The following is a 25,970-nucleotide window of genomic DNA, read 5'->3' as shown; positions in this document are numbered from 1 at the left end:
CAAACATAGACATTTTTGTGGGGTAGTATATACAGAAGTGAGTGAGAGACAGATGGAGTCCACTGACGTGCAAGGCAGGCTGGGTTGTCGTTCTTRAAGCCACAGACGGGCACATCTAAAGGAGCAGCGCCCCCTGGCCACTGGATGTCCATCCCAGGCAAGGCCCGCAGCTTCTTCTGAGAGCCGTTGTACACCAACACAATCTGGCAAGGAACACAGTATAACTTACTATTACATGTCTAATGTTATAGACAAATAACATACCACACATTGATTGATTGAATGTATTAGATCATTTAAAGCAGTAGGCTGTTCCAGCCGGAGACAACATTACATAATTAAACATTTTAGAGGATAACAACAGAATAAAGCCAGAAGGCTTATTTCCATTGTGGTCCTCTTAGACAGTGAGATGGCAGGCTGGCAAGATTGACACATTATTCTCAATGCAATGCATTAGCATAGTGTGATAATGGGAGACGACTTTCAATGAGCCACTAATCAGCCCAGAGACTTGACACTCACCCCCTCACACTGGGTGAAAAACATCCACTCTCTCTCCCTGTTCACACACGCACATACACATGAACACACACACACACACACACATGCACGTGCGTACTCGCCCATCCACACATGTACATGTACACACTCTTGATCTCGCTGGATCAGTTGGTCATTAACCTCAGTGGCTTGCCATCAATTAATATTTATCATTCTGTCATTACATAAGACAAACACATTGGCACTGGGTGAATGAAATTACATATTAAATTATCATATGTAAGCTGAAATAGGGTTTGGTAATACTGTATGCTATAGCTATATATAGTTGTTGCCCCATTTACCCTCACCCTGAGCAGATGGTATATTGTAGTGGTAATGAAGACATGGAGGTCTTTCTATGAACTGTAGAGACCTGAGCAGATGGTATATTGTAGTGGTAATGAAGACATGGAGGTCTTTCTATGAACTGTAGAGCTCTTTTCTTCAAGATGTTAATGCCTCTGGAGTACATCTAGTTTTATTCTCCAATCTCCAAAACACACAGAGACTGTATACACAGGCAGGCAGCTTTATGAGCACTGGCAGAATGAAAGAGATGAGGAGCCTTAGTGTATGAGAGAGAGAGAGAGAGAGAGAGAGAAAGAGAGAGAGAGAGCATGCTAGAGAGAGAGCATGCTAGAGAGAGAGAGAGAGAGAGTGAGTGAGAGCAAGAGAGAGAGAGATGTTTGTGTGTATTCAGTACCTGGAAAACACTGGTGTTGGTGTCAGTCATGTCCCAGAAAGCGAAGTCTGTCTCTCTGTCCCCATTCTCATCTATCTGCACCAGGCCTGTTACACCTGTTGAGAGGACCAGAAGGAGAGAGGAGCCAAAGGGAGGTAGAGGAGTCAGACAATATTTAAAGGGAGCAAATTAATGTCTTACACTAATCTTACACTAATATCCAGTCCAGGAATGAAAATAATCATCAAAGCGCTCAGCGGGTAACAGTAATTACTACAAATTATTACTGTCATTACGAAACGAGAGCAGATTTACATTTGAGGTTGTCCCTCCCTGAGCAAATTAGAACACCCATAACAACATCTCAAACCTAAAAAATAAACAGCCATAACTATCAAAACAAACATTGGTCATGACAACAATTTCACTTCAAATGATTGTGTTGGAGATACACAGATGCAAACACAAACAGTATAAGTTGGTACACCCCAGGTACACCCAAAAGTAGTCATCCATAATCACAGTAATATAGTTGGGCTATCTTGCTAATAAATCTAGTAGTCGGCCATCTTGTATAACATTACTTTAATTTCCGGCTAAGACAACAGCCCAGGGTTGGTTTGGAGGTGCAGATAATAGCCTGAGAGCCATTCCATATTGAGTGTGAATGGAAAGAGGTGTCTATAGGRAGAAATTACATGACAGGCGACGCCATTACCGGCATGGAAATGTCCAATCCAAATGGGGTTATCCTAGTAATAAAGAAATATACAGGCGTCATCCCTCTAATCAGAGGAGAGAGGGCCTGAGAGATGTGCTATGATATGGGACGGATTATCGGCTAGAGGGACATGCAGAAGATAGGGTAGCATGCACGCGTGCACAAACGCACATACTCAAGAACACACACTTTCCCACAGACGTTATTGCCCTACTCACACACACAAACAGGCGGGCAGTGGTTAGAGAATGATTAACCTTGTGGTTGGTCTGGGAAAATGACATTTGRCCAGCATCTGCATGGGGGGCTGCATGGTGTTTGGTTGTCTGGGACAGGTTAAGGTGTGGAAGTAAGGGGAGTGGAGTCATGATTTAGTACCTATTTAATAGAACATTATACAATTAACATCGACCAATGAGTCATGTGGGTGCTCTGTGGGTGACGTCATCACGACTTCCAGGAATTGGGAGTAGCACTTCTTTGGGGGATGGTCCCTGGCTGGTCTGTCTGTGTTAAGGCAAACTAGGTATGGGAAGGATATAAAATAATGGAAACACATTTACAGTAAAAAAAAGTGGCCTTTAACCATCCCTCTGTCTCTCCATGTATGCATCCATCCATTCATCCATCCATTTTTCTTAGCCTCACAAACCTCTTACTGCTGTCATTGTGCATTTGCACAATGTGCTAGCAATCAGAGCAGGCATTCAGWKCATGTGGAGAAAGGTKGCACATTGTGAGCTACGGTACAGCTCAGTAGCTTGACAGCWAGTGTGTTAGTTTGGTAAATGGACTGTATTGATGTAACATCATGAGTGATGCGTATTGGAAGTACAGTATATCAGATGAAGACTGTACTGCCAAAACATGCTGTTTTCAATAATGAAGAAGCAAGTTCTATACATCTTCCACTGTCCTCCTAAAGTGTCTGAATCTCTCTCACCCATCCAGGCCCATTAGTTAATGGAACATAAGCCAGAGAGAAAAGCAGCTGTAACCTGATCCTTCCATCTTGACATCCTCCCTCTCTCTATGTATAAGGTCTATACTGGYTGCCTATCTTTATGTACTGTATATACAGTATCTTGGTACATTATGTAAATTCATATATCATCAACAACAGTAAAACATCCTGTTTGTCTCATCTTATTCCCCTCACTGTTCAAATCCTTCTAATTACCTAAACTAAAAACTTTCCAAGTATGTTTGATTTGCACAGCAGTGTGTCCCTGATGGAGGAAGTTAACATCTGAAAGAACATTGCATGACCTGTTCCGTACTGACGGCTAACCTGGGGGAGATGTCTCCAGACACATGCTCCTGGGCTGCCTATTCCTAAATCAGGTGTCAACTCCCTCCATCCAAGACTGCACAACGCATACAACAAAAAAACACCAATAAGAAGAAGAGACTTGCTTGGGCCAAGAAACACAAACAATGGACATTAGACCAGTGGAAATCTGTCCATCGCTTTCGTCTGGTTCTATTTTTGTTGGGGTATAACAAGAAGATCTTGCAGTCAAACAAAAGATTCCAGAAACATCTTGACAAGGTAGAAAAAAAGGTCAAGTGTCTGAAAGAAAATGTCCATGAAAAAGCCAGAGGTGAGTCCACATTAGTGGCATGTTKTGTTTTTTAGGGTTCTAGCCAATGAATGCACAAGGCAACTGTCAAKGCATTTGAAAAGGGCACACGGAGGGAAGACTARCAACACAATGSAGGTTGTCGCAGTGCGCCCCTAGACATTAATGAAACCTACAATCAAACACTTCTCTGATTCAGGGCATAACTGGAAAGTACTTTGACTTTAAATCTGGGGAAAGCACAGCGCRCTCTTATGAATAACAATAACCGTTAACAAAGTGCACAGTGGAAGTGTCACGGCACCATTTCATTTTCCACCGAGTCACAGTGTAGTTTATTGATATGTATGGTGSCAACCAGGTGATTACAATCCCTAGCTGCTGTGAAGCCATGAGAGCAGCTGCTGATMGAGCTCCATTAGAGGCACATAAACAGCCTCTGTTCTTATCTACAGAGTGAACACATGGGAATAGGTGATATATTGTGTATTTATTATCACTGCTGCTAAACGTGAAGTGGGAGCACTCACTGTAGTGGGATATGATATTGCAGCTCTTCATCAGCTTGACCAGGAGGTTAACTTGCAGGCTGTTTTTTGTTCACTCTACTTAGTCGTCTATTGTCTGAAAACACAGGCTTGAAATTTTGGCCTTGCATTGGAGAAGAATGTGATTACTTTTGTAAAAAAATTCATCGGTTAATTAGAAATATTTTTTGGAATGCTTTTAATGCCTCCCCACAAGCACCTCTCCTTGAAATAATTGCATTTACTGTGAGAAATAACTATGGCATTCTTCTACCCAGGCAGCCGTGAAATAGTCTGCAAACCACCTGCGGCTTATGTCCCTGGATAAAAGTGTGTTCTGCATACATAACAGCCCCTGCCTAGCTAACTAAGGATGGCACACACCTGTTGTCATGTCCAAAAATGTACAGCAATCTATGTGTTTACTTTGAACCTTATCATATCAGTCAACAACAGTCATCAAATAAACATAGTTGTTTCATCAAATATATAAGTAACTAAGGATGGAAAAAATGTACTATTCTAGGACTTACTTATGAATAATGTATAGTATTCATTATTCATCTAGACTTATGGGATTTTTTCCCTTAGCCTCTGATGGAGAAATAGGGAGTAAGGGAGGGAGGGAAAGAAAGAGAGAGAGAAAGAGAGAAATAGAGAGCAAGACCTCCAGTTATGAATGACATGAAAGGGTCTCTATCGCTAAATGCTATTAGACTAAGATCTGTAGGGTCTCTGTCAATCCTTTTTACAGGCACTCCGTTGCCCACTAATAGCATTGACAAGATTCTCCAGTTACCAAAGACTTCTGGAACAATGGGGGCCTACCATGTACCATGTACCATGTAGCTGTAGAGTTTCCGTACACATGATGAACCAAAGGGCACAAGCACAACAGTGCTTCATTATTTCTCTCTGTTCCTATCCCCCTCTGGCCACCTGTCTGCCTGTCTCCTTTCTACAGTGCACTCTACACTCCAGCCCTGTGCTCCACTGTGGCTCGGATGACAAGGCTTCAGATTCACACAGCTCATTATCAGCTCGACCCAGGCCAGACCTACCATTGGAAATACCAGCTGCCTACGTGACCAGGGCCACTGCACAGAAGACAGGGGCAGAGAAAAAGGACAAAGARTGACGGATGGTGGGGTGAGAAAGGGAGGTGGAGACAGATGGAAAGAGAGAGATAGAGGGATGAGCGGAGGGTGGAGACTGGCGTCAGAGGGAGATTGAGGTAGATGGCTCCTGCTGACACGGCCACGGGAGCTCTGGTTTCACCTGATTAGATTACTCTCCTATTTTGGGGATTTCCTCTTTTTTTCTAGGGGGATTTTTTGCAACATGACAGCCAAAAGAGAAATTATATCTTTCCATGGCAAAGGACAGAGAGTTTAGATGAGACAGAGAGGTCATGTAGGAGGAGAGGGTAAAATAAGAGTTCAGGAGGATAAGACACGTTGAGACAGTAAAAATATGACAGAGATTGACAGAGGAGTGAAGTGAGGAGGAACACCTTGATAAGACAGTGAAAATATGGACAGATTGGTGGAGGAGGAAGGAAAAAGAGGAAGGCAGATCCCRTGGGATGGAATTAGAGAACTGTTCACAGAGGAGAGGAGCGCTAGACCAGGAAATAATGAGACGAGAAGAAGGTGTGAAGGAATAACTATGAGTAAGGACAATGACTGATAGAAAAGATAGGGAGACTGGCATTAACAAGCTGGCATACGCAGCAGGACATCCACCTCTGACACTGTAATATTCTTTTCACACATTTTCACAAGTTTACAATGTACAATTACTCATATGAGTCATATACTGTAGTTAACTGCTGAAGTCAAGTTTCAGATGAAAGGTTTGTATTTCACTAGACCAACTTAAAGCTGTCTTCACTTTCGAACAAAACATAACACAGAATATAACTAAAAAGCACTGAATCGGAAGCATAACAATAAACGAAAGCTACCAAACAGCTTACGTTACAGTATGCACTGGTGTGGGCAAAATTAATAAAAGAAGCATTGTCTTCGCATGCAACCAAACAAACCCCTCAGCCTTTCATTGCCTATGTTCGGATGGGCTAACAGAATCAGTGTGAGGAGACTCCATCTGTTCTTGGCTGCTGCCTGCTCTGCCCTCCCACTGTCTGCCTGAAGTGTTCATCTCTGTTGTTTGTGTGCTCTGGTCCAACTCATAGTGATTAGGGAGAGAAGGATGGCCATTTGTAAAGAGGGGTCAGCCAAGGAGATTAAAGGAAGAAGAGGGAGCAGGCGGGCAGTAATRGAGGACAGATGGAGGGAATAAAAGGGAAATGTGGAAGCAGGGTGAAAGAGGGAAGGAGAAAGGAGTGCAGAGCAAACAACCTGGGTACTTACTTGATGAGATGTCCCTGATGACTTGTCACCTCCTCAAGTATGTGTACTGTTCCAATGATTCAACATACTTGTTCTTGCCGTTACCTTTGACTTGTTGCCAAGCGCCTTTCACTGTCTCCTGTGACCTCACACATAATCTGACTCTGTAACCCCTTGACTCTGTGACAAACCAAACAAACGTCAGATCAACAGCCCAACCCTTCAAATTCCCCTCAAGTCCCAATAAACAGAGGTTGCTAGGACTTGGCGTCTGTTTTCAGGTCCCTCACAAAGGATTGGGACTGGGACAGAAGGGGTAATGACAACCTGCTACAAGGTTTGAGACCACCATCTTCTCAATCGGCCATTAGTAATGTCAAACACTTGTGAAACCCACAAGTCTGGGTAAACACACGTAACCACAGCGCTTAGTCAGTGAGGTGTGTGTGTTTGGGGGGAGGGGGTTACTGGCAGAGGAAACACAATGGAGGCCTTCCTCAGAAAGTAAGATGCTGTGTCTAATTCTTCGCCCAAAAAATGTGGTAAAAAGAACAATGTATGTGTTATGAACGATAGATGAGACTTTGTCTACTCTATGTTGAGCATTATACGACCTCCTCAATCACCTAAGTTGTCACTGAGTTGTGTGTGCTGTGTTTTATGGAAGTTTTACAAACAGAAGTTTGGTCATATTCATCAACTTTAGGTGCACAGGAAAAAGGTCACCTTACTGGATCCAGGTGTATTTTTCATCCTTAAATTTATACTCTCTTAGGTCAGTGATGAATAAAAGGATGATTAAATGCTTTAATTTAGAAATGCACGTGTTCAGCAAGGGGACTACCTCCTCCAGAATGTATAACACAGGGGAAAAAGTTACAAAGATAATTTGATGTTTTGTGGTCATAAAGATGTTATTTTATGGATTAATTTGCTTTTAAAAGACAATGATGTCACCTGATTGACACATCTATTGACATTCCAAGGACTCTGTGATAAATTACTCTTTTTTTACTGAACTGAACACAATTAAATTACTTTGAATGGATTTGAGGGACTTTAGTTTAGTTTAGTTTATTAATTTGACCATTTTAAAAAACAAGCACACATAAAACTTAAAAGCCATACATGCACATGAATAAAATCATCGAGGATAACACACAATAAAGTCTGGGACTTATTTCCATTGTGGTCCTCTTGAGACAAGATGGCTATACAAGATCGAACAGTATGGCAATGAAATAATAAAGCAAAAACATAAAAGAAGAACATCTATCTCATCATTCCAGTTACATCATAGGGGTTATTCATATGGGCACAGAGGACATCAAACATATTTTTACTTTATTTTTAAAGCTGTTCAGAGAGGACGTTGTTTTTATAGGCAGATGCAACTCATTCCATTCTGAGGCTCCAGTATACAAGAAAGTACCTTTCCCAACATTATTCCTGAACCTGTATAAGCACACATCAGCAACACCTGATCTGGTGCTGTGATTGTGTGCATCCCTAACACGAGGAAAGTAATCACTTAAATATCTGGGCGCAGGACCATAAATACTCCTAAATATTCATAAATACAGGCAGCCAGTTTAGTTCCTGAAAGCAGCTCCTGCCTATGTGAGTACGTGGACTCACCTTCAAAACTACCCTGATCAACTTATTCTGGGCTATCTGGAGCTTCCCCTTCATAAGTTTAGATAAGCCCCCAAACCAGGAAGTACTAGCATAGTCAAAATGGCATTGAATGAGGGCAGTAGCTAGCACTTTCATGGAGTCCTTATCAAGCAGCTTGGACACATTCATTTGTGGTCCAGGAATGTGTTTGCTCGAAGTCGAACGTGAAGATGAATTTACTTCCGCTACAGACCTTGGCTGGGCTTCAAACCAGCTGCCAGCGGAGATTAAGAAGGTTGTTCAATAACAATGTTGGCATGTTTTGTTTCTTTTTGACGCTCTTTATTTCTTTTCTAAGATCTTCAAAAGGCCAAATGACACAACCATGGCCCGCTAATGTATCCTTTCCATTTAATATTTTCCCTGCTTTGAGGAGATTTCTGTTTTTGGAAAAACTTCCCCACAAAGGACATATCCACAGTTATAAAGCATATTCCCACCTTATAACATCTAACATAAATGGTATCTACAGTGTAAACCTGTGGAGGCTCCTCAGAGGAGGAATGGGAGGACCATGCTCCTCAGTGAATTTCATAAAAATAGTGAAACATTAAAAAAAAGCTATCCTTTTTAGACAAAACTTTGACTAAATAAACTCAGGGGAAAAATACATGTCCTCTCACTGTCAACTGGGTTCATTTTCAGAAAACTTAACATGTGTAAATATTTGTATGAACATAAGATTCAACAACTGAGACATAAACTGAACAAGTTCCACAGACCTGTGATAACAGAAATGGAATGTGTCCCTGAACAAAAGGGGGTTCAAAATCAAAAGTAACAGTCAGTATCTGGTGTGGCCACCAGCTGCATTAAGCACTGTAGTGCATCTTCTCCTCATGGACTGCACCAGATTTGCCTGTTCTTGCTGTGAGATGTTACCCCACTCTTCCACCAAGGTACCTGCAAGTTCCCGGACATTTCTGGGGGGGGAATGGCCCTAGCCCTCACCCTCCGATCCAACAGGTCCCAGACATGCTCAATGGGATTGAGATCCAGGCTCTTCGCTGGCCATGGCAGAACACTGACATTCCTGTCTTGCARGAAATCACACACAGACGAGCAGTATGGCTGGTGGCATTGTCATGCTGGAGGGTCATGTTAGGATGAACCTGCAGGAAGGGTACCACATGAGGGAGGAGGATGTCTTCCCTGTAACGCACAGCGTTGAGATTGACTGCAATGACAACAAGCTCAGTCCGATGATGCTGTGACACACCGCCCCAGACCATGACGGAACCTCCACCTCCAAATCGATCCCGCTCCAGAGTACAGGCCTCGGTGTAACATTCATTCCTTTGACGATAAATGCAAATCCGACCATCCCCCCTGGTGAGACAAAACCGCGACTCATCAATGAAGAGCACTTCTTGCCAGTCCTGTCTGGTCCAGCGACGGTGGGTTTGTGCCCATAGGCGACGTTGTTGCCGGTGATGTCTGGTGAGGACCTGCCTTACAACAGGCCTACAAGCCCTCAATCCAGCCTCTCTCAGACCTATTGCGGACAGTCTGAGTAATGATGGAGGGATTGTGCGTTCCTGGTGTAACTCGGGCAGTTTTTGTGGCCATCCTGTACCTGTCCCGCAGGTGTGATGTTCAGATGTACCGATCCTGTGCAGGTGCAGGTGTTACACGTGGTCTGCCAGTGCGAGGACGATCAGCCGTCCGTCATGTCTCCCTGTAGCGCTGTCTTAGGCGTCTCACAGTACGGACATTGCAATTTATTGCCCTGGCCACATCTGCAGTCCTCATGCCTCCTTGCATAATGCCTAAGGCACGTTCACGCAGATGAGCAGGGACCCTGGGCATCTTTCTTTTGGGGGTTTTCAGAGTCAGTAGAATGGCCTCTTTAGTGTCCTAAGTTTTCAAAACTGTGACTTTAATTGCCTACCGTCTGTAAGCTGTTAGTGTCTTAACGACCGTTCCACAGTTGCATGTTCATTAATTGCATGGGAAACAGTGTTTAAACCCTTTACAATGAAGTTCTGTGAAGTTATTTGGATTTTTACATATTATCTTTGAAAGACAGGGCCCTGAAAAAGGGACGTTTCTTTTTTTGCTGAGTTTATATTCGCATGTAACCAAATAATTGAAGGTCTACAGTAGCCTCAACAGCACTCTGTAGGATAGCACTGTCATTGGTGTAGAGAAGAGTATGCAGGAGGCAGTCGCAGGTTTAGAACTACTGAATTTATTTAAGCACCATAGATCAAGGCGGGACGAAACCCAAACGCTGTTGTGCTCAAAATATATCTTCATAAACAAAAAGGCACAGGGTGAACCCAAAGTGAAAAATATAAAGTACTCAGGAAATAGTAGGAGAGAGTCCTCTCAGGAAAACAAATAACATTTACAATGACAGACAAAGACAAATGGCAGAGGGAGTATATATACAGTGATAGAGTGGGGATTGGAACCAGATGTGTGTAATGATGACGAGACAAGTCCGGGGTTGATGAGTGAAGGCCATTTGCCAGCAGTAGGTTCGGCAGCAGCTAGAAGGCCAGCGATGCCGAACGCCTGAGCTGGACAGGAGGGGGAGCCAAACCGAAGGCTGGTGTGACATGCACCATGGTGTAGCTGGAGGACAACTAGTTTCTGTCCTCCTCTGGGTACATTTTACTTCAATACAAAACCTAGGATGACAACTTCCAGAGGACGTCGTCCAACCTATCAGAGGTCTTGCAGCATGAACTGAAATGTTGTCCACCCAATTAAAGGATCAGATAATGAATCTAGTACTGAAGGTATAAGCTACAGCTAGCTAGCACTGCTGTGCACAAAATGTGGTGAGTAGTTGACTTAAATAGAGAGAAAGACAATAGTTTAACCTGTTTGGACTAGGGGGCAGCATTTTCACGTTTGGATGAAAAGCGTGCCCAGAGTAAACTGCCTGCTACTCAGTCCCAGTTGCTAATATATGCATATTATTAGTAGATTTGGATAGAAAACACTCTGAAGTTTCTAAAACTGTTTGAATGATGTCTGTGAGTATAACAGAACTCATATGGCAGGCGAAAACCTGAGAAAAATCCAACCAAGAAGTGGGAAATCTGAGGTTTGTAGTTTTTCAACTCTTGGCCTATCGAATACACAGTGTCTATGTGGTCATATTGCACTTCCTAAGGCTTCCACTAGATGTTAACAGTCTTCAGAACCTTGTTTGATGCTTCTACTGTGAAGTGGGGGCGAATGAGAGGGGATTGAGTAAGGTCTCTCCCAGAGAGCCACGAGCTGACCATGTGCGTTCACGTGAGAGTTAGCTTGAGTTCCATTGCATTTCTGAAGACAAAGGAATTCTCCAGTTGGAACATTATTGAAGATTTATGTTAAAAACATCCTAAAGATTGATTCTATACTTCGTTTGACATGTTTCTACGGACTGTAACGGAACCTTTTGACTTTTCGTCTGCTCCTAGTGATCGCGCATCATGAATTTGGAATACTGGGCTAAACGCGCTAACAAAAAGGAGGTATTTGGACATAAATGATTAACTTTATCGAACAAATCAAACATTTATTGTGGAACTGGGATTCCTGGGAGTGCATTCTGATGAAGATCGTCAAAGGTAAGTGAATATTTATAATGCTATTTCTGACTTCTGTTGACTCCAACATGACGGATATCTGTCTGGGTTGTGTTGGTCTCTGAGCGCCGTACTCAGATTATTGCATGGTGTGCTTTATCCATAAGKTTTTTTTTAAATCTGACACAGCGGTTGCATTAAGGAGAAGTATATCTTTAATTCTGTGAATAACAGTTGTATCTTTTATCAATGTTTATTATGAGTATATCTGTAAATTGATGAGGCTCTGTGCAAATTCACGGGATGTTTTGGAGTCAAAGCCAAATGTAAACGGAGGTTTTTGGATATAAATATGAACTTGATCGAACAAAACATACATGTATTGTGTAACATTTTGTCCCGGGAGTGTCATCTGACGAAGAATTCATTTTATCTCTATTTCTGCTTTTTGTGACTCCTCTCTTTGGTTGGAAAATCGCTGTATGCTTTCTGTGACTAGTTGCTGACCTAACATAATGATATGTTCTGCTTTCGCCGAAAAGCCTTTTTGAAATCGGACACTGTGGTTGGATTAACGAGAATTTTATCTTTAAAATGGTGTCTAATACTTGTATGTTTGAGAAATTTGAATTATGAGATTTCTGTTGATTGAATTTGGCGCCCTGCAATTTCATTGGCTGTTGGCGTTCCTAGACAGGTTAAACATTTTGAAAAAATTAGTGAGAGAGAGAGAGCTAGCTATATTTCTTATTTGTTTACCTTTCACTTACTTAGCTAGCTAATGCAGCTAGCTAGTTTAGCCTACTCAAACACCCGGCTCAGAGAGGGATGCTATGTTACCTAGCTGGCTATGGCTATCCCACACTGGAACTCTTCCAGGTCAAGGTAAGCTTTTGGTTTTATTAATTTATTGCCACTGGGCCCCACCGGTGTAATTGCTAAACTGCTTGCTAACTGTACACTGTACTGCATGATTGTAGCGGGTTTACTGAGGCGTTAGTTCTAGTAGCTATGTTGTCTTGTCGTTAGCTAATATGGTGACAATGATGTAGGCTGTGTGTAGCGGTTAGCAGTTATGATATGAAAGTTTGACTTGGAAAAGTTTTTTCGCCTGGTCACAGACAACTGATGTGTTGTGCACTGAAGTCCAGAATCGAAGGGAAAAGCTTAGAGGAGAGCGCATAAACGCGATAAGAAATTATCCAACGATCAAAGGGATCATCCTGTGGTATGTGGCTGCTATGAAAGTGAATTGTGTTTGTGGTGATCAGGAGTGTATTCAATCCGCCGAATCTGTTGAAAAACCTTTCTTAAACGGAAGCAAATGGAACGAAACGGGAATAAACATACCTGAATTTGTCCAAAAGAAACTCTTGTTTGCAACTGTTGGACTAATGATTACATCCTAGATCAACTACACAGGCAAGATTATCTGTCACATTGATTACAAACATTTCTCTCGACTTGTGCACTTAAGTTGTAAACTTTCATTCATATGCTAGGTAGCAACCTCATAATGGGTATAGAGAACATTTGAGTTTCATGTAGTAGCCTAAACCTATCGATGTTACATTGATCTGGTTGAATGGAATATGAATGACAGTCATCTAATATCCTGTAATAGAAATACGGCCATGCTCATAAAAAAAAATAATAATCGTCCTCCCTTATCTTAAACGGCACCGACCGCAACTGGTGTAAACCTATAGTATATATACAATAGTAGTGGATTCGGCTATTTCAGCCACACCCGTTCCTGAAAGCTGTATAAAGTCGACCACCCTGCCATGCAATCTCCATAGACAAACATTGGCAGTAGAATGGTCTTACTGAAGAGCTCAGTGACTTTTAACGTGGCACTGTCATAGTTTTCTGCCTTTCCAACAAGTCAGTTTGTCAAATTTCTTCCCTGCTAGAGCTGCCCCAGTCAACTGTTAGTGCTGTTATTGTGAAGTGGAAACTTTATGAGCAACAACGACTCAGCCGCGAAGTGTAAAACCACACAAGCACACAGAACGGGACCGCCGAGTGCTGAAACGCGTAGCGCGTAAAAATCATCTTTCCTCGGTTGCAAGACTCACGACCAAGTTGCCTCTGGAAGCAATGTCAGCACAATAACTGTTTGTTGGGAGCTTAATGAAATGGGTTTCCATTGCCGAGAGCCGCACACAAGCTTAAGATCAACACGCGCAATACCAAGTGTCGGCTGGAGTGGTGTAAAGCTCGCCACCATTGGAGCAATGGAAACGCGTTCTCTGGAGTGATGAATCACGCTTCACCATCGAACAGTCTACGGACGAATCTGGGTTTGGCGGATGCCAGGAGAATGCTACCTGCCCCAATGCATAGTGCCAACTGTAAAGTTTGGTGGAGGAGGAATAATGGTCTGGCGCTGTTTTTCATGGTTCGGGCTAGGCCCCTTAGTTCCAGTGAAGGGAAATCAAATCTTTTTTTTTTTTTTACCCCGTTTTCTCCCAAATTTGGGGTATCCAATTGGTTGTTACAGTCTTTTCTCATCGCTGCAACTCCCGTACGGACTCGGGAGAGGCAAAGGTCGAGAGCCGTGCGTCCTTCGAAACACACGCGACTGTGTCAGCATGCACTGCGCCCAGCCCGCCACAGGAGTTGCTAGTGCGCGATGGGACAAGGACATCCCTTCCGGCCAAACCCTCACCTTAACTGGACGACAGTGAGCCAATTGTGCGTCGCCGCATGGGTCTCCCGGTCGCGGCCGGCTGCAACAGAGCCTGGACTCGAACCCAGAATCTCTAGTGCCACAGCTAGCACTCGGGAGGCCGTGAAGGGAAATCTTAACACTACAGCATACAATGACATTCTAGATGATTCTGTGGTTTCAACTTTGTTGCAATAGTTTGTGGAAGGCCCTTTCCTGTTTCAGCATGACAATGCATGCCCCTGTGCACAAAGCAAGGTCCACACAGAAATGGTTTGTCGAGATTGGTGTGGAAGGACTTGACTGGCCTGCACAGAGTCCTGACCTCAACCCCATCAAACATCTTTGGAATGAACTTGAACGCTGACTGCGAGCTAGACCAACATCAGTGCCCAACCTCAATAATGCTCCTGTGGCTGAATGGAACCAATTCTCTGCCACAATGTTCATAATCTATTGGAAAGCCTTCCAAGAACAGTGGAGGCTGTTACAGCAGCAAAGGGAGGACCAACTCTATATTAATGCCAATGATCTTTTTTAATGTTTAACGAGTAGTTGTCCACATACTTTGGTAATGTAGTGTACTTGTCCAGCATGCTTTTGAGAGCAATATGACTTTTTATGGCCTGCAACTAAATCAATGTCTTGTCTTGAAGAGCTCTTGAAGAGGTGTACATCTAATTTTAAAAGCACAAAGCACCCAATAGAAGAACCCAATAGTCAATGAGGAGTATTGTTACATCGTGCTGGTTCTCTCTCATTCTGCCACAAATCACTCAATAATTAATCTACCGAGAAATTGGAAGGAAGACATTGAATGTGTTGTTGTTACAGAACTACCTCCTCAAAGGTAGAAACTGACAAGAGATCGTAAGCCAGAGCTCAGAGTTAATCCAGTGACATGAAACATTTTGTTTTCACGCAAATCTTTTGAAATTGTCTCTGTGACAAAACGCAGACCACTGTAGTTACCAGAGACAGAGCACAAAGCTAGTGCTAGACTGAAAACATGTTCACACATGTTCCGAAAAAACCCAAGAACCTTTCTGACCCCTGATTCAATGGAATAAAGATCCAGGTTATGAACTGAGGTGCGTGGAGTGGACTGACCATTGTAGGTGCGGTTCCACATCCTCCTGGTTACGGTTTTCCCCACAGGTCTGTCCTCTGGCGAGGTCATGGTCTCGTTCAGGGCGTGTGTGTACAGCATCAGCCCGTCGTAGAACCCTCCGGAGATTATGTTCATCTGCAGGGAAGCAAAAGGAAATTGTAGAATAGTTATTAAATCTATCATCACTTATTCTTTTGAGATGGCTTAGATCAACCATACAATACATGTATTAATAGTACATCTATACCCCTCATCCAATATATACTTTTTTTCTATCATTAGAAAGCTACTGCGTATGTCTAGCTATATTTGTGCCACTGCCATGGAGAGCAGAACTTCTTCTGCTAACTACTTGTCTCTTCTACAAGCTTCTCTACAGTGTTTGATATATTTCAAGTTAATGCCACTTTTCTATTTCTCACAGCTATAATTTTTCCTATCATCTCCATACTTATTTCTACCCCTTTATTCATTTCACAATTCTGCCTGAGGAACAATTTCCTCTTCCATCTCGTCATCTCTCCAAACAATGGTCCCAAACCAAAAGAGCTGTCCCTGTCAATCACAGAATGGAATATGAGRACAATAACCCACTCAGACAATTCACTCAGTTCAGTTGCATCAATTGGAAACGTACAGACATAATGTCCAGACAGGGTGAATGAGGACCAGGTAGACCAGGGCAGAGCTCTCATGCTCTGTGCCTCTCTCTCATCCTCCAGAGTCAGACCTGACTATTTATTACATTAACTGCACTTAGCTGTCTGTTACAAGTGATTCATCGGCTTGTGAGGGGTGCCAGACAGCCCTGTCTGAAACCAGGACCAATGGCGAGTCTCCCTTCCTCCCGGGGGTGGAATAGAAGCCCTGACGTACAATCCTGGATTTGTGTGTATCGAACGGGGAGGGCAGTTAGATGACGGGGCCTGTCAAGCTCTTTATTTTGCCCTCCCCTCCTGAAGTGTAAATTGTCACTGAAGCGAAAGCACACACATGCATGCAAGGACACACACCTCCATCCGGAGTCAGAGATAAACGATGGAATTGAAGGCAGTCAATCTACCATATTGAGGATACGTGGATGTATCGTGCCAATCTTTGTGAGTGTGTGTGTGTGTGTGTGCGCATACGTGTGTGTCTCTCTCATCTCCTAAACAAGACACCAGTGATTCAGCTGCAGAAGTGTGTAGAAAATCATCATTGTGCACCTTTGTAGGGAACATAATAAGAAGATAAGCTCCACTAACTAAATTAGCTTTAAATTGAATCAATTGTCCAGGCATTGCACGCGAGCCAATTACGTATAAGCCTACTTATCGCAGCCTCTCCATCTTTCTACGCACAAACGCACAAACACACTCTCAGATGTGCAAACACCAATGAACTAGTACTACTGCTAAATGAACTAGTACTACTGATAGTTCTTTGTGTGTTGCTTTGCATGTCAGATGTGGCTCAATCAAATGTTTCATAATGAGATATTCTCTATAATATGATAGCCCTACACTGAGTGTACAAAGCATAAGGAACACCTTCCTAATATTGAGTTGCACCCCTTTTGCCCTCAGAACAGCATCAATTTGTCGGGCATGGACTCTACAAGGTGTCGAAAGCGTTCCACAGGGATGCTGGCCCATGTTGACTCCAATGCTCCCCATAGTTGTGTCAAGTTGGCTGGATGTCCTTTGGGTGGTGGACCTTTCTTGATACACACGGGAAACTGTTGAGCGTGAAAAACCCAGCAGCGTTGCAGTTCTTGACACACTCAAACCGGTGCACCCGGCACCTAATACCATACCCTGTTCAAAGACACTTAAATCTTTTGTCTTACCCATTCATCCTCTGAATGGCACAATCCATGTCTCAGTTGTCTCACGGCTTAAAAATCCGTCTTTAAACGGTCTCCTCCCCTTCATCTACACTGATTGAAGTGAATTGAACAAGTGACATCAATAAGGGATCATAGCTTTTACCTAGATTCACCTGGTCAGTCTATGTCAAGTTCATAATGTCTTGTACTCTCAGTGTATAGATTATTATACCGAGCTTTATTCTGTGTAGTAGATCTAAGTCTTCATGCCTTAGCATGTCTTCTCCTTCATATTGCCTCAAGTCTGTGCCATGTTGAGATCAAGTTGTCTTTTTAAAATAAATACTCCTTTTGATCTCAATTCTCTCTCTCTCTCTCTCTCTCTCTCTCTCTCTCTCTCTCTCTCTCTCTCTCTCTCTCTCTCTCTGGATGTTTGCAGGGTGAGTCACTCCTCCTTTTTCACTTGCTCTTCATTGCTTTGTTCTCTCTGCATGTTTTTCTCTCCTATTTCCTGCTTATAACCTTTTCTCTCTCTCCTTTCAGTTCTCATCCTCTTGATCACCAGTCTTCCTGCAAGAGAGCACCCCCCCACACACACACACACACACACACACACACACACAACACACACACACACACACACACACACACACACACACACACACACACACACACACACACACACACACACACACACACACACCACACACACCACACACACACACACACACAAACACACTTCAGCCTCTTACCAGTGATCCTCCACCGTAAAGTTGAACATTCTCTTGGCATCTGTCTTCAGGTCCCTCACAAAATCTTTATATTCAGGGTTCTGTGGTTCCCTATAGGTCAGGATTTTCACACTCTGAGACAGACACAAAGGAAAAAAACTATTGTGATTCATAAGACAAAGGTTTCACTGAATTATACAGAATCATACCATATGATGGTGTCAGAAAATCAGGTTATCAATTTCTGCTAATGAATGAATGAACCACAGGTGTGAGAAACACCAYTTCTGTGGTAGAAATTAACAGTATGTTCCTCTTTCCCAGGCCTGTCGCTTTTATAAACAGGCAACTGTTATTAGAGCCTAGTTGCTCTATTATATGTTGTCAATGTGACCAGTCATCCAGAACACATCCTCCAAAACACCTTACAACATTCATCAAACCATCTCATCTCCCATTCCTACAGTCTGTGTAGATACAGGYCCAACCTCATTCAAGCAGAAAACTAAGGTCTGAGAAGGCTAACATGTAAAAACACAGCAGTGAGAGAAGTGTTCATACGTATGGGTTATGGCATTGGTTCCCAGACCATTAGGACCCACTTAAAATCTGTGTCAACCTATGCAAAATGACCACGACCCACCAGTAGGGCCGTATGTTGTGCACCACTGATGTACAGTACGTGCATCAGTTACATTTTCAAACCTCGGGCCCTTTGTTTTGCTCTTTCAGGCTTTGTGAGATGAGACTGATATCAACACATTGATGGGATGTCACGAAACATATAGTTATGTTGCCTCTCTCCCCCTCGATGGAAAGTCTGTTATTCACTAGGGAATTGAGAAGAAAATGAAAGTACTTCACAGTGAGAGAATGGAAAATCATCCAGATTAGATTTGTCATCTCATCTGCCTGGAAGCACACTTAACACCAATGACAACCATGGGGAAACATAGGGACATCAAAATATGACTGCTTTAGGGCCTGCTGTGTAAGTCAGTGGAAAATACTGCAGATACCTGTTTCCAAGGTAATGATGGGAATGAGATGATACACTTGACTCTGATCCAAGGCTTACCTGGAAGGCCTCCTTGGCGACAAGGTCGTCTTGGTCCCCTCTGGCCCACGGTTGAGCATTCTGGGAGTCCAGGCTGTGTCCAAACATGTCAATGTAGAAGAAAACAAACTCCTCCTGAGGAAGGCCTGCCCGCCGAAAGTGAACCATCAGCTGCCTGAATGTGTCCGGAGAGCAACACACAAACACCACTACGGGGGCAGAGAAAGCGAGAAAGGGTTATAAAAAGAAGAGAGTAAAGACAATAGGAGTGTAATGATAGTTATTGCACATATGGTCAAATATAGTTTCTTCTTGCAAAATACACAACAACCCACAAAAATCCTGACTTTAAATTATAGACCTGTCTAATACATGTAGGAATAACAACAATATTGTAAATGAATGAGAAACTTAACAAATTCTGAAGCAAAAGCATGTAAGGTAATATGTCCATTTTCTTTCAAGTGTATTCAACAAGCATCCTAAAAAGCATCCTTCAACCAAAGCATATAGATGTAGGATCTTGATTTGATCACTCTTTTGTTGATGAGAATTTTCCTGCACAGCAGAAAACTTGTAGTGTATTCAAGGTATCAACCCCTACAAAAAAAAAATCCAATAATTATAAGACACATAATAATTCACATTTCCTGTCGCTGCAGGGTTATTTGCCTGCTGTAGCAAACTGGCTCAAATTAAGATCCTGCATCTGTAACAATGTGACAGGTCTTCAATGTAGTTCATCCTGCAGGCCAATGTTGTGTGAGCAGAATGAGAAAAGCAAAAACACATGTCTAGCTAAATAGATCAGGTTAAGAATCTCTTAATTGTATTTGAAATGCTTTATTAGTCACTCTGGTTAGCCTAGTCATACTTATCATCATACAGATATAGAATTGGAGCAAGTCTCCAACAGCAGGAAAATAATCCAGTAGCAACAGGAAATGTTAATTATGTGGATTATAATTAATGGACATTTTTATAGTCGATACATTTTTCGTAAAGGAAAATCAAGCCTGAAATTTCAAAGTGGAAATTACAAATTTTAGAATCCTTGTTAAAGCTCAAATACACTACAAGTTTAACATTTCCTGCAACAGGGTGATCAAATTAAGATCTTACATCTGTATGATGAGAAAATAATACACTAAACGCTTCAAATAACTGAATACATTTTTTAATTTGTGAATTTTAAACCAGCAGACACTGCAATACTTGGCACCAGGAGTTGTGCACCTCTTAGGCCAAGGGCTTATTGTGTCAACCACCCATTTACCATGCATCAATATCCTAATCGGATTGACCCAGTACAATGAGAGCATAGATGACCATCTATTTATTTTCCTTACACAACAACCACTGGCCACATCTAGATAAACAGACAAACAAACAGACAAACAAGACAGACCAACACCTAATAGGCACTTCAAATCACACTTTTTTCAAAGACACACACACTTCTTCAAGACTGTTGGAAAAGCATTCCAGATGAAGCTGGTTGAGAGAATGCCAAGAGTGTGCAAAGCTGTCATCAAGGCAAATGAGGGCAACTTTGAAGAATCTCAAATATAAAATATATCTTGATTTGTTTAACACTTTTGTGGTTACTAAATGATTCCATATGTGTTATTTCATAGTTTTGATGTCTTCACTATTATTCTACAATGTAGAAAATAGTAAAAATTAACAAGAAACCTTGAATTAGTAGGCGTGTCCAAACTTTTGACTGGTATTGTATGAGATATTTTTGTATTTCATGTGTTCACTTTATCATTATGGGGTATATATTGTGTGTTGGGTGAGAGGAAAAAAATATTTAATTCATTCTAAATTCAGGCTTTAACACAACAAAATATGGAAAAATAAATTTTGGGTGGGGATTTTTTATTTTTTTACCCCCTTTTTCTCCCCAATTTCGTGGTATCCAATTGTTAGTAGTTACTGTCTTGTCTCATCGCTACAACTCCCATACGGGCTCGGGAGAGACTAAGGTCGAGAGCCATGCGTCCTCCGAAACACAACCCAACCACAACACAACCCATTGCTTCTTAACACAGCGCGCATCCAACCCGGAAGCCAGCCACACAAATGTGTCGGAGGAAACACCGTACACCTAGCGACCTGGTCAGCGCGCACTGCGCCTGGCCCGCCACAGGAGTCGCTAGTGCGTGATCAGACAAGGATATGCCTACCGGCCAAACCCTCCCTGGCCCGGACGATGCTAGGCCAATTGTGCGTCGCCCCATAGACCTCCCGGTCGCGGCCGGCTGCGACAGAGCCTGGTCTCGAACCCAGAGTCTCTGGGGGCACAGCTAGCACTGCGATGCAGTGCCTTAGACCACTGCACCACCCAGGAGGCCGGGGTATGAATACTTTCTGAAGGTATGGTAAATAGGGGTAATGAGTGAAAGGAAGGGGGACAGTCAATGTTAGCCCGCAGGCTAATTGTGCTGGGGTATAGTGCCTGTGGCGGTGTGTCAAAGACAGTGATCTGAAACAGGGCTCTATTAGCTCTATGATCAGCTCTGCTCCCATCCAGAGGTTAACTGTCTCGGTCAGACGCTTCATTAGCCTGGGTAATTACTGCAGGCTGCCAAGTACCTGGCACTGCCATGGCAGCACACAGTAGGTGTGTGTGGATGTCAAACCGTGTTCAGCATTCTCTGTGCGCCATTGTGTTAGTTTTGCCTGGTCCAAAAACAACCCTTAAGCTCTATTCCCCATAAGCAGGTTGTGCTGCTGTGATCCTGTGTGGCCTGTTCTAGTACAGGTAGGTCTAGGCTTATCTAGTCTTGTCTATTCTAACTTGTCATAGTGTATTGTGTTCTGGGCTGGTCAGGTCTGATGGGTTATTGTGTTATGGTCTACTTAGGGTCTTGTCCAACGACGGACTGGCCATCTGGAGCACTGGGAGTTTTCCCGGTGGACCGCTTGATAATTGGGGCCGATGCAACGCAAAATATAAATAACCCCAACCCCCGCTTAAATAAAAATAACCAAGTGCTCTGTGTCTGACTGGCCCAGGCGAGTGGGCTGCCGGCCCACTGCAGTTGGGTATTACATCTGTCAGCCTCTCTCTTCCAGCCAATTACTTTTGGTCCAGTCCATTCTAACTTTACCTGAGCCCCGCCCCTTTCCCATCTCTGTTAAGTGGTGACATTTGGATAAATAGTGCAGTGGAGCAAGATGGACAAACAAAAAGATAAAAACGTAAAGGTGGTGCTGAAAAGCGGAGAGAGAAGAGGTTGAAGTCCCTTGAGGCTGATGCAGCCAAATGTTTTAAAATAACTAATTATTCATTTGGCGCCGTTACCAGTCAATCATCTCAGCCTAGTGGGCCTGAAGGCACTGGCAGCAGAGAGGAGAGAGAGCAGAGAGAGCAGCCCATTGAGCCCAGCGATACCAGTTCGACTGTTAGTCAAGGTTTGCAGCTGAAGCGGTAAGACAGAAGACAATAGAGATAAGATAAGCAATGTTTGGGTTTCGATAGCTGGCTATTTAGCTATATCGGGTGCCTCTTGTTGAAACAAGTGCTCGTCAATGTCACTTTTCGTGAACCGACCAATCACAGCCTGGATGGGGCGGGACATTAAAAAAAGGTTGACGTGCTACAGCAAACTTTCAAAATGTTGAACTCATTGTTATGCATGAATGGTTATGATTAATGACAAGTTAGTACTTAGCATTAACAAATTAGAGACTAACCACCAATGAAATGTAGATCATTTTTCTTGCACAAGTATATAATGATGGAACAAAACCTACAAAAATTATAAATGTTGGTTGTGTATTTCTTAAACTGCTGTATTGTCCAATTGGAATTAATATTATACTAGTGGTATATAGTATACTATTACATGAAATTATGAATATACTAACATTATGTAATTAATATTAATATTATACTAACATTATACTATTATATTAACATTATACTTTTTATTTAACATTCAAATATTATACTAATATACTAATATATACTAATTACTCATCCAGGTTGAGGATAGTGCATCTGCAGTGGACAGATGTAGATTGAGCCAGAGCCAGGATGCCACTGACTGCCACCCCAATTTTTGATTATTTTAAGAGGCCGAAGTCAGGGGACCTAGATATGTTTTTTAGCTTCCACCCCCAACAAAAGTGTGAAAAGTCTGTGGTGCAGAAGGTTTTCTTTTGTAAAGATGGGACCAACTGGAAGTGGCTGTCATGCAGTGAAGAGAACCATGCTTTATTCTGCTTCATTTGTATGGCATTTGCAAAGCCCACAGAGAACAGCCCTTTCATGAATGGAATGTCAGACTGGAAGCATATCCATCAGAGAGTGAAAGAGCATTATGCATAGAGATTATGCTGAGGCCTACTTTCTAAGGTCCTCCAAAGGTATCATTGAGAGCCTGTTCATCTGCAGTCTGATGTCTGCTCATAGAGAGCAAGTGAACAGAAGAAGGCAAGTGCTAGAGCGCATTATAGATGTTGTTAAAGTCATAGGCAAGAGGGATCTGAGCTACAGAGGCCTGCAGTCTGAAGCAGCTTATACACTTGATGACAGCAGCATTGACCATGGCAACTTTTTAGAGATGATCATTCTGCTGGGAAAGTACAACCTGTATATGAAATAGCATCTCACTGCCTGCATAGAGAAAAGCAAAACACTGCATGAGTCTGGGTCAAGAGGGGGCAGAGGCTCTCTAATCACTCTATTATCAAAGACTACCATCGATAACGTCATTACCACCATCCAACACACAATACAGGCCACCATAGCAAGTGAAATCCAGGAAGCTGGYATRTTTTCAGTCCAGATTGACACTACGCAGGACATTACAACACAAGACCAATGCTCTGTCAGAGTCAGATATGTGACGAACGTCATCCAAGAGAGGCTTGTGGCTGTGGTGAAATGCGAGGCATCCACTGGACAATACTTTGTCCAGGTACTGAGTGAAGTACTGGAAAACATGAAGCTTGACATCAGCAAGGGCAATGGCAATTCCACTGATGGAGCCTCCAGTATGCAAGGCCAGTATAAAGGCTTCTCTGCCTTGCTCTCTGAAAAGTCCACCAATCAAGTGCATGTGTGGTGCTTTGCACACATTTTGAACCTTGTTTTGGCAGACAGAATCCGTGAAGCAGCTCATAGGCAGCACGCCACATCTGAGACCTCCCAACCACCCAGTAACTGTTCAACTAGTTGTGGATTGGTTCAATCTACCCCGKCTCCCCGAGAACCCCACTTACCTCCTCCGGAGCGTTATGCAGGTGATCCTGGTACCTGCCGGGCATTCCTTTCCCAATGCTCCCTCATTTTCGAACTCCAGCCCTCTTCATTCCCGTCGGACCGATCGAAGATAGCGTATTTAATCACGCTAATGTCCGGAAGGGCGCTCTCCTGGGCGACGGCTGTGTGGGAGGAGCAATCTGCTGTGTGCCATAGCCTTGGAGGAATTTAAGGCAGAMATTAGGAAGGTTTTTGATTCTCCGGGAGGGAGGCGGCTCGAAAACTACTGCAGGTACGTCAGAACTCCCGTAGTGTGGCAGACTACGCATTTGATTTTCGCACATTGGCTGCCGAGACTTCCTGGAATCCGGAGGCTCTGTTCGACACCTTCCTTCACGGACTGTCGGAGGGGATAAAGGACGAGCTCGCAGCTTGGGAAATACCACTGGACCTTAATTCCCTCATCGCCCTTTCAATTAGGATTGATGGGCGCCTATGAGAAAGCCGGTGTGAGAGGAGGTCGGGCCTCGGGAACACTCGTTCATCTGTTGATGCTGGAATCCGGAAATCCCCGAAGTGTGTATTTCCGAGGAGAGCCGAAAACACCCAAGGTTCCTCGAGAATCATCGGCGACGGGTGAGTTGGATACTCCAGAGCCCATGCAACTGGGAAGAGCTAGATTATCGGTTGGGGAACGCTTGCGTAGGCTGAGTTCTAACTGTTGTCTGTACTGTGGAGGTGTGGGACATTATATAGTCACCTGCCCTGTTAAGAAACCCTTTTCTCTAGTGGGTACAAGTACTCTGGTGAGCCAGATTGGGAGTTCCCTAATTCCCATCACCCGTACACCTTTTTTTGTGATTCTGCTGTGGGGAGACCAGTCTAAGATCAGTCTAAGTCAGTCTAACCCGTATCTGAACGAGCACTGTACTATGGGTGACTCTTCCAGTTGAGCAATGAATCTGGTGCTGATGAAAGTGTTCTGGATGCTACCATGGTTTCTGAATTAAGTATTCCCACTCAAACTCTCTCTGTCCTCATGGATGCAAGGGCACTGGACGGCCGTTCAATTAGAAGAGTCACCCATAGCACAGTGCCCGTTCAGATACGGGTTTCAGGAAACCACAGTGAGACCATACAGTTCCTCCTCATCAATCCACCCCATGTTCCTGTTGTTCTGTGATTTTCTTGGCTCCAAAAACACAACCCTGTTATTGACTGGACCACGAGCTCAATCCTGGGTTGGAGCCCGTTTTGCCATTCCCATTGACTTAAAGAGGCACAGCCGTCCCCGAGACGTCCTCCTCAGGGCGTAAGCAAAGCCTCCGATGTCTCTTCCATTCCCACTGAGTACCATGACCTCCTGGAGGTATTCAGTAAGGCACGTGCTACTTCTCTTCCCCCGCACCGTCCTTATGATTGTGCCATTGATCTCCTCCCCAGCACCACACCACCTCGTGGTCGGCTATATTCTCTATCCGGGCCAGAGACCAAGGCCATGGAGGAGTACATTGAGGAATCTCTGGCTACTGGAGGCATCCATCCGTCTGCATCTCCTGCCGGTGCAGGGTTTTTCTTTGTGGAGAAGAAGGACAAGACCCTGCATCCGTGCATTGACTACCGGGGTCTTAATGATATAACGGTCAAGAATCGTTACCCCCTACCACTCCTCTCTTCAGCTTTCGAACCTCTCCAGGGGGCCACCATTTTTTCCAAGCTGGACCTTCGGAATGCCTACCACTTGGTTCGGAT

At 43.4% G+C, this 25,970-nt stretch overlaps 1 pseudogene; it reads right to left on the bottom strand.

Annotated features, from left to right (window-relative positions):
• Nucleotides 1-25,970, bottom strand: part of LOC111950285 (atrial natriuretic peptide receptor 1-like) — a 66,321-nt pseudogene that overhangs the window by 13,148 nt on the left and 27,203 nt on the right.

Source organism: Salvelinus sp. IW2-2015, linkage group LG23, assembly GCF_002910315.2.
Source record: "Salvelinus sp. IW2-2015 linkage group LG23, ASM291031v2, whole genome shotgun sequence".
NCBI classification, from domain to species: Eukaryota; Metazoa; Chordata; class Actinopteri; order Salmoniformes; family Salmonidae; genus Salvelinus; species Salvelinus sp. IW2-2015.
Note: the sequence above shows the minus strand (reverse complement) of the source record. Positions and strands in the feature narration are given on the sequence as shown.